The 12,902-nt window shown below is 43.1% G+C and overlaps 1 protein-coding gene across 10 annotated transcripts in view; it reads left to right on the top strand.

Annotated features, from left to right (window-relative positions):
• Nucleotides 1-12,902, top strand: part of Tmem164 (transmembrane protein 164) — a 158,884-nt gene that overhangs the window by 50,931 nt on the left and 95,051 nt on the right. Inside the window, exon 1 of one of the 10 annotated variants that reach the window (XM_051140900.1) lies at nt 10,493-10,666. The exons of the other annotated variants lie outside the window; for them this stretch is intronic. The gene's annotated coding sequence lies outside the window, so the exon portion shown is untranslated. Of the gene's footprint in view, nt 1-10,492; nt 10,667-12,902 lie in introns of those variants that run through there. 10 annotated transcript variants of the gene reach the window in all.

Below are 12,902 nucleotides of genomic sequence, written 5' to 3' on the forward strand. Positions count from 1 at the left end.
TAAAGGTGGAAGGAGAGAACCAACCAACACACACACACACACACACACACACACACACACACACACACACACACACAAGTTAAGAAAAAAAATTAAGAAAGGATGCTAGGCAAATCTGTGATGCATTCTATGTTTTAAATTCCTTTTGTAGAGAATTGGAAGAAAAGATATAAAAGGTATACCAACACAAATAAATAATAAATGTTTAAGGAGATGAAAATGCTATCTGTCCTGGTTTCATCATGGCATGCTGTATACACATCCTGAATGATCGTACTCCTACCCCCTCAGCTTGTACAGTTAAAATAATTCTGAGTGAGGAAGACAAATCTACAGGAAGAAAAATGTTTTCAGGTGCATGTGGTAATGCATGCCTTTAAAGGCAGCACTCCTCCTGAGGCAGAGGCAGGCAGTTGTCAGAGTTCCAGGTGAGCCTGGTCTCCAGAGGTGTTCAGGCAAGCCAAGAGCTACACTATCTGAAACAAAGAAAAAGGACAATGTTACAAAACGTGGAGCATTTTTAATGTCTGATCTGCAAGACTGTCTTAGGCTTCTTACCTTTTCTGAGGGCACTGGGTTATTTCCTTAGGAAGGAGCAGTGGACAGTGATTTAGAGGTGCTCATCCACTAAAGTCTTGGCAGTGATTCCAAAATCCAAAAAATATCAGCTATATGAACTAGTTGTGGCCCCTCCCCGCCCCCACAAGGCATGCTCAGCCTATGCCTCGAGCGCTTGCTGCCAAATGCCGTTCGTTTTCTCACTGTGGGTCTTTAGGGTTTGACATGCACAGAATCAAATTTGACAGTAGACAGCATGAAGCCTAGTGGATGGCCTTTGGACCCTGCACAGGCATTCATGAGGAAAACCCACCTGAAGACAGGAAATAACAGTAGCCACCTGCCGTCTGAAGAAAAGACAGGGGCATGTTGTGGGTGTAGGCTTAGGATTGAGAATTGCCCTCCTGGGGCTGATTTGTGGCTGCCTGGGTGGTGGTGGTGGTGGTGGTACAGTTTACTTCTCTGCCTGGTTTACAGTATGATCCACCTGAGGCATTTCACACCACACTGTCTCTTTTGCCTTGTAGTGGGAGGGAAAAAAAACCCAACAACTTGTTGACCGGGATGCAAAGAAACTGATCATTAAGTCCTGAGGCTTGTGAGAGATAGCACCCTTCTGTCTGGCCTCACTAATTCCTTCATGGCTGCTTGTCCAACAGCATAATAAAAGAGAGAACCAGCCTAGTCGAGGTACTAGTGCACACCTGCGTGCACCTTCGGAGCAGCAGCAGTTTGCTCTACCACAGACTTGCTTCCATGCTCCTTCCTTAATGGCGCCTTGAAGAACCTCTCACGAGTCCGGCTGCCTTGAACAGAGCGAATCTAAAGGAGCTTCTCTTAGAGTTGCCTATTTGCTTCTCTGTGGTGGCTGCAAACCACCAAATTCTGGTCCATTTGCATCTGTCTCACTTTCTCCTTTGAACACCGCCAAATGCGGTCTGGTGTCGGGTACAAAGTGAAGCTACCCGTCGTGAAGCAAATGTGGAAAGTGCTGTAATTTGAGGTAGTTTTCAGAAGGACCCCTTCTGATACAAAAGCCTCCTTTTTCTTTATTTGCAGCCTTTTTTTTTCTTCTTTTATGCCTCATCACATTTTCCCCCCAATTTCAGCCCCTCACTGCTGGGATTTTCCTTTTGATGTCTGCTTTCTAGAATAGTCCCTGCCTGGGGGTGGGGTGAGGTGGGGGAAAGAAAGGACAGAAAGGAAAGAAGAGAAAAGGCCATCTCTCCAGCTTTCAGTTTGTAGCACCCCCCCCCCCACCTACCCCCAGTTCTTTCATCCACCTTGGTCTTTCCCTGGTTAGGAACAAACCCCAAGCACACGTGGATTCCAGGCCTCATTGTCATCTTGCCTCACAACTGGGTCAGGCACATGAGGGGAACAGTGAGTAGGATGGAGGGGGTAAACGGATGATTAGCAACCTCCGTGAAAGCTAACATCCTTATTACAAAAAATAGGTTCAATTATGAAGAAAACAGAGTTTGAAGGTTTTAATGAGCTAATTCCGGTTGCTGTAAGCCTGGAGGGCATCTGTGTAGAGCTAAGACTCTGCGCTGTTGAGTGCCTTTGCACAGGCCTTGCTCTGCCAACACTGGAGCACTTCCTCTCACAGGACCCCTTTGTTCTCTGGGTTCCTTTCCATTTGTCTGCATCTGTTTTTAGATCTCTTTTATTTTCTGCTTCCATTGGTTGCAAATCATGCAAGATCTATCTTTGTGCTCCTAGCTTATTGTCTTGATTATAGACCTGCCTTTGAGGGGAATCTTTTGCTTAAAGAAGTTTTTTTTTTTTTTTAATGTTAAAGATTTTGCATTTTTACTCTTGAGACTTTTTGTACATTGTATTTTGATCATATTCAACACCTCCATTAACTCTTCCTATATTTACCCCCACTTCTTTCCTTATCCAACTTTGTGTCCTTTTTTGTTTTTATTTTTTTTATTCTAGTAAATACAGTTTGTGCTGTGCGTGCACACACACCCCTCCCCCCCACTCTTAGCCATTTGGCCTTCCACTGGGGCATGCTGGATCTTCAAGGTGACTGCCTCTTCTAGCAACTATCAATATATTAGTAGCTCCTCAGCTAATGGCAGGGCATCATGACCACCTCCTCTCTCCTAGACAGTCTGAGGCATCTTTCTCTAAAGGCACTGAGTTACTCCTTACTAAGAGGTGGTGGAGCAGTGATTGAAAAACAGAAGTCACCAAGGGTACTTTAAAATACTGACATCCAGGCCCCACTGATAAGGAAGGCTGTTGAGGTGTGAATCCCAGGAATTGCTGTTTTTAAATTAAACTCCTGAGGTAATTCTCATGTACACTGAGGATTTAGAACCATTGAGTTACCTGACCAAGCCTAACAGCTGGGTTCCAGGCAGTTTGAGTCATGTAGGAGAAGTATAAGTAGCTATCCATGCATGTATGTATATATGTATGTATGTATCCATCTATGTATATATGTATGCATGTATGTACTATCTATCTGTCTGTCTGTCTGTCTGTCTGTCTGTCTGTCTGTCTATCTATAGATAGGAGCTCAGCTTGGTCTCCAAGCTATGGGTTTCCTGTCTCAGCCGAGCAGACATGATAAAGCTATGAAGAGGTGCAGTGTGAGCTGACACCTCTACTAGTGCATTCACAGAGAGGCAGCTTCTCTTCCATAATATCCAGGTACCCCACAGCCATGGCATCTGGGCTCTAATGGCACTTTATGACAGTGTCAGGGATTAAAAGGAAAAAAATTTTTTTTGCTTGAAAGAGAGTACTGCTTGGGATGGTTTGCCCAGAAGTTTCTAGGTTTTTGAATCTGTCCCACCTTCCATTCAGCTCTCTTCTCATGCCTCCAATGCCATAGTTTTCTTTGTCTTTGTTTATTTTTAGGTAGGCTTCCCATGTAGTCCAAGTTGACTTGGAATTCGTGGTCCTCCTCCTGCCTCCGTTTCTGGTAGCTGACATATGTGACAAATGTGCAGCCACGCACTCAGCTCGGTTTGAGCTCTAAATGGAGCAGATCCATGTTCCCTGGTGTACTTCTCTTTGGCTGGTGATAGTTTAGAGAGTCAAACAGTTTAAAGGCAAGAGGCTAGAGCGCATGCTGCCCTGTAATGCCTCATCACTAATTTATGGGTTCATTTCCTCAGAAATCACCATTACTGGCTTCTTAGAAATCTTGACAAATACCAGATGCATTGGAAAATTAAAATGTCACAAATACTGTAAAATGCGTGTTGATTAGGCAATCAAATCTATCCATGTAGTATATCATAGAGTATGCGGACACGTGCCAAGTCCATTGATCATTCAGCAAATATCTGATGAAGATTTTGTATGATACAGATACTTGGGATATACACAAGAACCACATACGACCCGCCATCTAAAACTCCAGGGCTGTTTAACAGAAAGGCAAGCTACCTAGAAGGTGGAAATGTTGATAGGTGTTGTGGAAGAATAGTTTCCATGCTTTATTTCTGTAATTGATAGAGTTCTTGTTCTTTTTTTTAAATCTTTTTGTTTGTTTGTTTGTTTATTATATATGCAGTGCGCATCAGATCCCATTATAGATGGTTGTGAGCCACCATGTAGTTGCTGGGAATTGAACTTCGGACCTCTGGAAGAGCAGTCGGTGCTTTTAACCGCTGAGCCATCTCTCCAGCCCTGGAGTTCTTTTTCATCCCTGACTTGTGCCCCCCAAACCCCCTTCTATCTCTCTCTCTCTCTCTGTGTGTGTGTGTGTGTGTGTGTGTGTATACACAAGTGCGCTCATGGATGTGTATACACATTTGTGTGCATGCAGCTGAGTATGCATGCATTTATGTGGAGGCAAGAATGCACTAAACCCCAAGCCTATTGACTTGTTAGCCTGGTTGCCCAACAAACTAGGAATATACCTGTCTTTCCATGCCGCTCAGTATTTCTGTACATTGTAGGTGAATGCTGCTGGGCTGTTGTGTGTGGGTGCTATCTGTACTGAGCCTCTTGCCTATAGGAACTGTGTCCTGAGTCTCTGTGTCTATAATGCAAACTGCTTCAGTACCGAATAGTGGTTGTAGTATGCTTGTCTGATTGTTTTTTGGTGCTTGGGTCCAACTCGACCTTGTAGTTGCTATGTAAGCACTGCACGACTGATCTAAATCCACAACACTTTATTCCAAATTTTCTGGCAAGCCCTTTACCTAGTCAGCTATTTCCTGAGTCCACTCCCTAGTTCTTTGATTCAGAGGTCTAGAGGTTGGCAGCAAAGCCATGTAAGCAAAGGTAAATGCCCACTCCAACTCCTTACTGTGGGTAGAAACTTACATTTCCTCCCCTAACCTGTCAGAATGAGCTGCTGGGAGGTAGGTTAGTTAACTAACCAGTTTTGTCATTGTTGATCGTGTTACATAGGCCAGAGTGGAGGACCTTTGCCAGGTAGTCTGTAGGCTTCCTGTAGAAAGGAACTATGCTCTGCATCTCTTGTGTGTCCAGAATACAAACTGCTACAGGTACTTGGCTGTGGCTGTTTTCTCTCCTTTTGCTTTGTTCCTTAGGAGCACCACATGTGATAGAAATCCATGTGCAAAAGACTGTGTCTTGCTTTTATTTACGTGTGTACGTGTGTGTGAGGAGGTTGTGTGCATATGAGTAGAGGTGCTTGCGGAGTCCAGAGGAGAGGCCTTAGAGCTCCTAAAGCTGGCGTGACAGGCATCTGTGACCCACCTGATGCAGGTGCTGGGAACTGAACCTGGGTCCTCAGCAAGAGCAGTAAAGTGCCTTTGTTTTGTTTTGTTTTGTTTTGTTGTTTGGTTTTTGAGACAGGATTTCTCTGTGTAGCCTTGGCTGTCCTGGACTAACTTTGTAGACCAGGCCATTCTCGAACTCACAGCAATCTGCCTGCCTCTACCTCCCGAGTGTTGGGACTAAAGGCATGCACCACCACGCCCGGCTCAGTAAAGTGCTTTTAAATAACCTTTGAGCCATCTCTCCAGCCTCATGCTAGGTGATTTTCTTCCTATTTTATTTTAATGCCCGCCCCCCCCCCCCCCCCAGTTCTGGGAACCAAACCAAGCCTTATAGATTCTGGGTAAGGGATCTACCACTGATCAAATCCCTAAAACCCTTACTCCTATTTTAAAAGGTAGAAACAGTTTGGCCTTGGAGTTGGGAATGGGGCTTAGTTGAGTGCTTGCCTAGAGTGCACAAAACCGGAGTTTCAACTCCAGCACCTTATAATCCAGGTGTGTTGGCACACATCTGTAACCCTAACAGTTGGGAGGTGGGGGCAGGAGGATAAAAAATTCAAAGATTCAAGATCATCCTTGGCTATACATGCTGTTTGAGGCTCATCTGGAATACATGACACCTTGTCTCAAAAAGAAAAATAAAGAAAAAAAAAGATGGAGAAGAAATAAATAATAGAAAAAGAAGAGACAGAGGCCTAAAGATGTGGGAAACCCTCTTTCCTTTGTCTATGCATTTTCCTACCCAACGCTTCCTGCTTAAAACACAAAACAAAGCTAGATCCTTGTTGGCAGAACTCTGAAAACATACTGGTATGTGTGTGTCTGTGACCCTGACCCAGTTGCTCACCTTCCCGCAGGGGGACTGGACACCATCCAATCTCTCCCAAAGGTTACTCCCTTGGTTACTTTAGAACTCTTTTCAAGTTCTAAGGCAGCCAGGTCATTTTGTTCTAAATATTTTTCAGGGATTGAGGTCCAGGCATCAGCATGATACCTCTCAAGTGGGTCAGTTGATGAGTACTCCCTATTCTCCCTGGAAGAGCCAGTCCTCCATCCTTTTTCAGACTGCATTCCTGGCTGTGCTTTGGCAGTGGTGTCCTGGGCTGCCTCTTCTTGCCTGACACTGTTGTAGACACTACAGAGAATGCAACAAATTGCTTTGTGCTGGAGACAGGACGTAGTAATGGCTATAAACATGACTTTTGCAATTAGGTAGCTCTGGGGACAAGGTCTGGTTCTTTTGAGACAGGGTGTCATGTAGCCAGGGCAAACTTACGGAGAAGCCAAGGATGACCTTGAACTTCTGCTCTTCGTCCCTCCATAAGTGAACACAATAGCTTTACAAGTTTTAGTGCAAAGCCAAAAATCACAGGCTGTACACCTAAGAGGAAAGGAACATTTTTATTTCCTGCTGATAGGAAAGTACAGCTTCCAAAGACGCTGTACTCTCCCCCTTTAAAGAAAGTGCAAGGAATTGATATTGTGGAGGCACTCTGGGGAGGGTACATTCCTACATATGCACAGTTTAATATACATATATCTGAATATGCTGAGTTAAGGTCATCGCTCAAGACCACCAGAAAGAACTCCCCCACAGCACTGTAGTGATGTAAAGGTGCTGGAACTTTCTGGTCACATCTGGCTTCCATCATCAGTCCTTGACAACGACAGTGAACTAGGAGGGATAAGACAAAGCCTGAGCCAGCCAGATGTTTGGAAGAGCTAAAGCAGAGGCCCTAGCTGACTAACCTTTTCCCCTAAGCGCCACCCCCCTCCCAGCAGTGTCAGCTTGCTTGCATTCCATGTAATCAGAAACAGTCCTCCTCAGGCTTCTTACGACGAACAAAAAGAGCACCCTTGAAGAAGAACTAAAAGTTGATCTCCTCTACTTTTATGCCTACCAATACTGCCATCTCCCAAATTCTGGGGGTCACAGATTACAGGCATGCAATACCACACCCGGTTTATGTGTTTTATTTTTACCGACTGAGCTATATACATGGCAAAAGATCTGGCGTCTTGACTCTTTAGAGGTGTGACCTTAGGGAAGCTACTCTGCTCTAGCCCAATTTCCCCATATGTGTACTGGATTGGGTGGGTGGGGCAGGTATTACTTAGACAGCAGGATTGCTATGAGGAATACATGAAGCAACACACATTACATTCCAGCTCTCATGTCAGGTTCATAGAGATTGCTTGATAATGAAGAGTTGCCACTGCTTCTGTTACTAACGACAACCTGACACCAGCACACATTTTAGAGTTGCTTTTCTTCACATGTCGTTAGATTCTCCTGCAGTTTTAGCCACCTCCAGTCAATTGTGATCCAAAAATATTAAATGAGAACCACCAGAAATGAATAATTCATAGCTTTTAAGTTGTGTACTATTCTGAGGGGTGAGGTGCTTTCTGCTCTGTACCATCCAGGACACAAATAATCCCTTGGTCCAGCATTGGCACATTATGTATGCTATTTGCCAGATAGTCCTTTAGTAGCCATCACGGTTATCAGATTCAATGGGACAGTATCCCATGTGTGAGAGATTCCATTTGTATATGTTTATTGTATTATGATAATTATTGTATGTCATTGTTGTCTTTGATTTGTTACTGTGTCTCACTTTTAATTTAAAATCTCTCATAAGCTTCCAGAGACAGGGGAAAAACACCATCTCTCTAGTGGTGGTAATTGGCAGTTTCCAGTCTTCACTGGGGGTCTTAGAATGTGTTCCCTGTGATGGGCTGGGGACTGCTTTTGTGGACAGTACCAATAAGAACTAATGGATTTAGGGAAAAGAAGGAGAAATTTGAGTGGGTATGCAAAAAACCACTCCAAGAAGTAGAATGAAATATGCAAGGTGAAGAAGATGCGAAAGTGGGGATCTGAAGTGGTCTGGTGTGGGCAGGATGTCTAACATGATTTGACACCCACCATGCTATCTGTCATCATGAAAATTATCTCCAGCCCTTTGTGACTGCCCATTTCAAGAATCTCTCATTATTAGACACAAGATAGAAGAATGAGGTTAGGGCTCAAGTTGGTTCTGCCAGCCAAGCTTGAGGGTCTCTGTGCTTTGGTGGACTTGATGTAAGTCCTAACTCTGAAAATTGATTTGTGACAGAGAGGGCAATTTTTATCGTCTTACTTGAGGGGCTTCTCAGGGCTGAGCAATAAGCCCCATGACTGATGGATGGGTTGATGATGAGACAGATCTGCATAGAGATGGTAACTCTGGCTTAGCCCTTTCAAATGGCAAGATTCCTGAAGCCTAATTTCAGAGTAGCTTGTTTCCTAATCTCAAATCCCTTGAACAGCCTGCATGGGAAAGCCCATTTAGTGACAGGTATGCTATAAAGAATTGTTCCTTTTCCTTTGTCAGTCATACCTTTGTTTTATGACCTGAATGTGTTTTGCTTTTTCCATCACTGCAGATACATCAGTAATAACTTTGGGGAGTTTCTGTTTTCTGATTACATGTACAAACTGTACTACCCATATTCTTCTAGAGTTTCTTTTCAATGTCTTTTTGTTTTGTGTTGTTTTTTGAAACAAGGTTTCATTTTGTGTTGTCTAAGCCAGCGGATCTCCATGTACAGCCCAGGCTGGCCTGGTGCTCCTGATACTCTTGCCTCAGCCTCCTGAATGCTGGGATCACAGGTTTGTACCACAATAAGATTTGGAAATAATCATTGTTATAGTCGTTTTTCCCCCCAACAAATGCTCTTTTTTGGCTTTATTCCCAAATTCCAGGTGTGTTTCCACGAAAGGCCTCCACGATCGGCTATGCACTACACAACCCTAGGAGGGGGTGCCATTCACATAGACTATAATTGAATGGCGCCACTAGGGTTGTGCAGTGCATAACCTGCACAACTATACTCGGCGGTCCTGGCATAACGAATTACTGTGTTAGTGCTGTCTTCATCGAGGATCTGGTCTGGGGGAGAAATAGAGGGTGTTATAATTTGGAAGTGTTCCCAAGGGGTCTGAAGCAGAAAGCGGCTTCTGTAACCAGGAACAGAAAAAGAAGTTCTAAAGTTATGGTGGAGGTGGTTGTGATGGTGGTGGTGGTGGTGGTGGTGGGTGGGTGGGTGGGTCATTATTTGCTGTCAGAGGCAGTCGTCACATGGGAGGTATATTTATTTATGCAGTATGCCTTTTATAAAAAAAGATTTATTTATTTTATGTATATGAGTGCACTGTCTTCACGCACGCAGAAGAGGGCACCAGATTGTATTACAGATGGTTGTGAGCCACCCTGTGGTCGCTGAGACTTGAACTCAGGATCTCTCCAGCCCCGTTATTTATGCAGCAAACGATGTTTTGAGAGGCTACTATATAAGAGTTGGAGAGCGGGGAAAGGCTGTCATAGGAGAGCTTTGACACTGGGGCGTTGTGAGAAAAGCTGGGTAGAAACTTACAGAGATAAGTAAGGCGGGGAGAATTGTTCCCACCCCTGGAGGGTAGTGCAGGAAAACATGGAGGTTGGGAGCTTTGGGGGTAAGTGGGTGATGGCGAATGATTTATCTTAGCTGTATAGAAATGCTTGTGAAAGGAGTGGGGAGCAATAGCTGTTGTGCAGGATCAAGTGATGAAGGGGGTAAATTGATTGCTAAATGGAAGCCTGTGCAGCTATTCAGTGCTTGTGGGTTTTAAGAGCAGCCTTACTGAGATATATTCACATGCTCTGTAATTCATCCATTCAGAGCATATCTTTGAGGACTTATGTGGTGTATACCTGCAATCTCAACACTTGGAAGACTGAGGCAGGAAAATTGAGAGCTCACTGCCTGCCTGGGCTTACAATAGTGAGACTGTCTCAAGTAGAAATAAATGAATGAATAGCTAAATAAAGTACACAATTGAGTGGTTTTCAATACATTCATATGAATAAATAATCATCACTATACTAAGGTTTAGAACATTTTCATTAACTTCCCAAAGAAATTCCATGCCATTAACTCTCAACCCACCTGTCCTTCCTGCACCACCCGCAAAGCACTCAGAGTCCTTTTTATCTATATGTTGGCCTGGTTTTGACATTTCATATAAATAAAGTTATAACATGCCTTTCTTCTATTTTATCATTGCTTTTATTACTTTTAAAAATATTTTATTAATTTATTCATATTACATCTAAATTGTTAGCCCATCCCTTGTATCCTCCCATTCCTCCCTCTCTCCCGCTTTCCCCCATACCGCCCCCATGTCTGTGACTGAAAGGGACCTCCTCCCTCTGTATATAACATGCCTTTCTGTGTGCCCCTTTTCACTGTGTGTGTGTCTGTAATTACATGCCTTTTCTTTTTGCAGTGCTGAGGATCAAACGTCGTCTCACTCATGCTAGGCAAAGGGCTCTTTCACTGAGCCTCACCCCCAGACCCTGGTAGGACATTGCTAAGGGCATTCATGTTGTAGCATATATATTGTTCCTTCATTCCTTTTAAGCCAATGTAATATTGTCTTCCATGTATGTGCTTATTTTGTGTATCTTTTTATTCAGTGATGAGTATTGTACTCAACCCTCCCTTTTGGCTATTATGAATAATGATATTTTAACCTCTTTGTACTAGCATTTGGGTAGATACATTCTCATTTCTCTTGGCTATAGAGGTAGAATTGAGGGCTGGCAACGTTTTTCAGAGGATAAAAGCCCTGGCTACATTTCCAGGGGACCCAGGTTCAATTCCCAGCAACCACTTGAAGGCTCGCGATCATCTGTAACTATAGTCCTAGGGCATCTGATGCTGACTTCTGGCCTCCTGATCACCACACATGCATGTGGTGCATAGACATACATGTAGGCAAAACACCCATATACATAAAATAATAGAATAACATTAAGAAAGAAGTAAAATTGCTGGGTCATATATATGATAATTATGTTTAACCTCTTGGGGGAATTGTCAAGCTGTTTTCTAAAATGGCCACACTATATTATATCCCTACTAATAGTGTAGGAGGGCCTCGATTTCTCCATATTGTTGAACACTAATAGTTGTCATTTAAAAATATATGTGATGGGTATGTGTACACGTGTGTAGTTATTGTGGGTGTGCCTGTTTATTTTTGCGAGTAAGTGAATGCCGGTGTGTGTAGGTGCCACTGTGCTTGTTTGAGGGTCAGTGGACAATCATGAATATCATTCCTTGCTTTCTACACTGTTTGAAGCATAGACTGGCCTAGCCTTCCAGCTTTTGTAGATTCTCCTGTCCCCATTTCCCATCTTGCTGTAAGGGTACTGCAATTACAGATGCATACTTCTGCATCCAGGTGGTTGTAGGGCCCAGGAATCTGAATCCACTACCTCTCACTTTCAAGGGACTTTGAGCACTGGGATATCTTCTTTTATTGCATTTGTGCTGCTGTTGGTAGTGTTAAGTCACTGTGGCTTTGATTTGCATTTCCTTGATGTCTAGTGATGTTGAATGTCTTTTTGTGTAATATATGGACCATTTGTATATTTTTTTGGAGAACTGTCTATTCAACTACTTAGCACATCTCCTATTTTTGATTTTTCTTCTTTCTTTTTATTTTACAAGGCATAGTCTCACTATTGTCCCTTGTTGTCTTCAAACTTGCAGTTCTGTGGTACTATATTTATAGACACTATTTCGCTATGCTGAGCTCTTAGCTTACTTTTAAAATTGGGTTATTTGTCTTCAAAAATTATTATACTTATTTATGTGTCTGCATGTGCATACATGTACACACATGTGTGTGGAAGTCAGAGAACAACTTGCTGGAGTTAGTTCTCTCCTTCATCTATTTGTGTCCTAGGGATCAAAGTCAGAAGTTTAGCTTAGGCAGGAGGTCCTTTATAGAGCGGAAACTGGATCACTGTTGCATACATGGCCTGTAGCATCATAAATGTCTATTTGCTTTTTTCATATCCTTTGAAGCACAAACCATTTTAATTTTTGAAAGGTCCATTTTATGTTTTCTGTTGCTTCCTGAGTTTTTAATATAATTTTAATTTATTCTTTGAAATCTGCTTCTGCCTCTCAAGTGCTGGGATCAAACGTGTGCACCACTACTCCCAGCTCTTCATTGTGTTTCTGAGAATGATTACATTTTATAGGAAGGTTGCAAAGATATCTGCCACCCTGTTCCTCCAAAATGTTAAGCATCTTGTGTAATTATAGTACAATGCTAGCAATGTTAGTGTTGGCACAGTACTATTAACTAAACTGTCCACTCTGTTCAAGTCCCACTAGTGTGTCCATGAACCTCTTTTTGCTTCTCCAGGATCCATTCTAGACTCTCACATCACCTTGAGTTGTCCTGCCAGTCTTGCAGTCTCTTTTGTGACACTGGAAGTTTTCAAGAGTACTGGTCAGTTTCGATGGACAAGTTCTTTATGTTTCGACTAGGATTATGTAATTTGAGTCTGATTATCACAAAGTGACATATCCTTTTCTCTCTGTCGCAGCAAGAGGTACATGATGACATGTCTTGGTAATGGGATGCTAGATGTGATTTCCTGCTTAGGTGGCAGCTTTTCCCAGTGCGCGTGACTAGTTTAGAAATAGTAGCACTTCTCTTATTATTACTGTGTCAGAGCGCATTTGCCTACAACAGTTATGGCTGCAGTGTTGGCCTATTGGCAATATTATGTTTCT

Source organism: Acomys russatus, chromosome X (genome assembly GCF_903995435.1).
Source record: "Acomys russatus chromosome X, mAcoRus1.1, whole genome shotgun sequence".
Classification (NCBI taxonomy): Eukaryota; Metazoa; Chordata; class Mammalia; order Rodentia; family Muridae; genus Acomys; species Acomys russatus.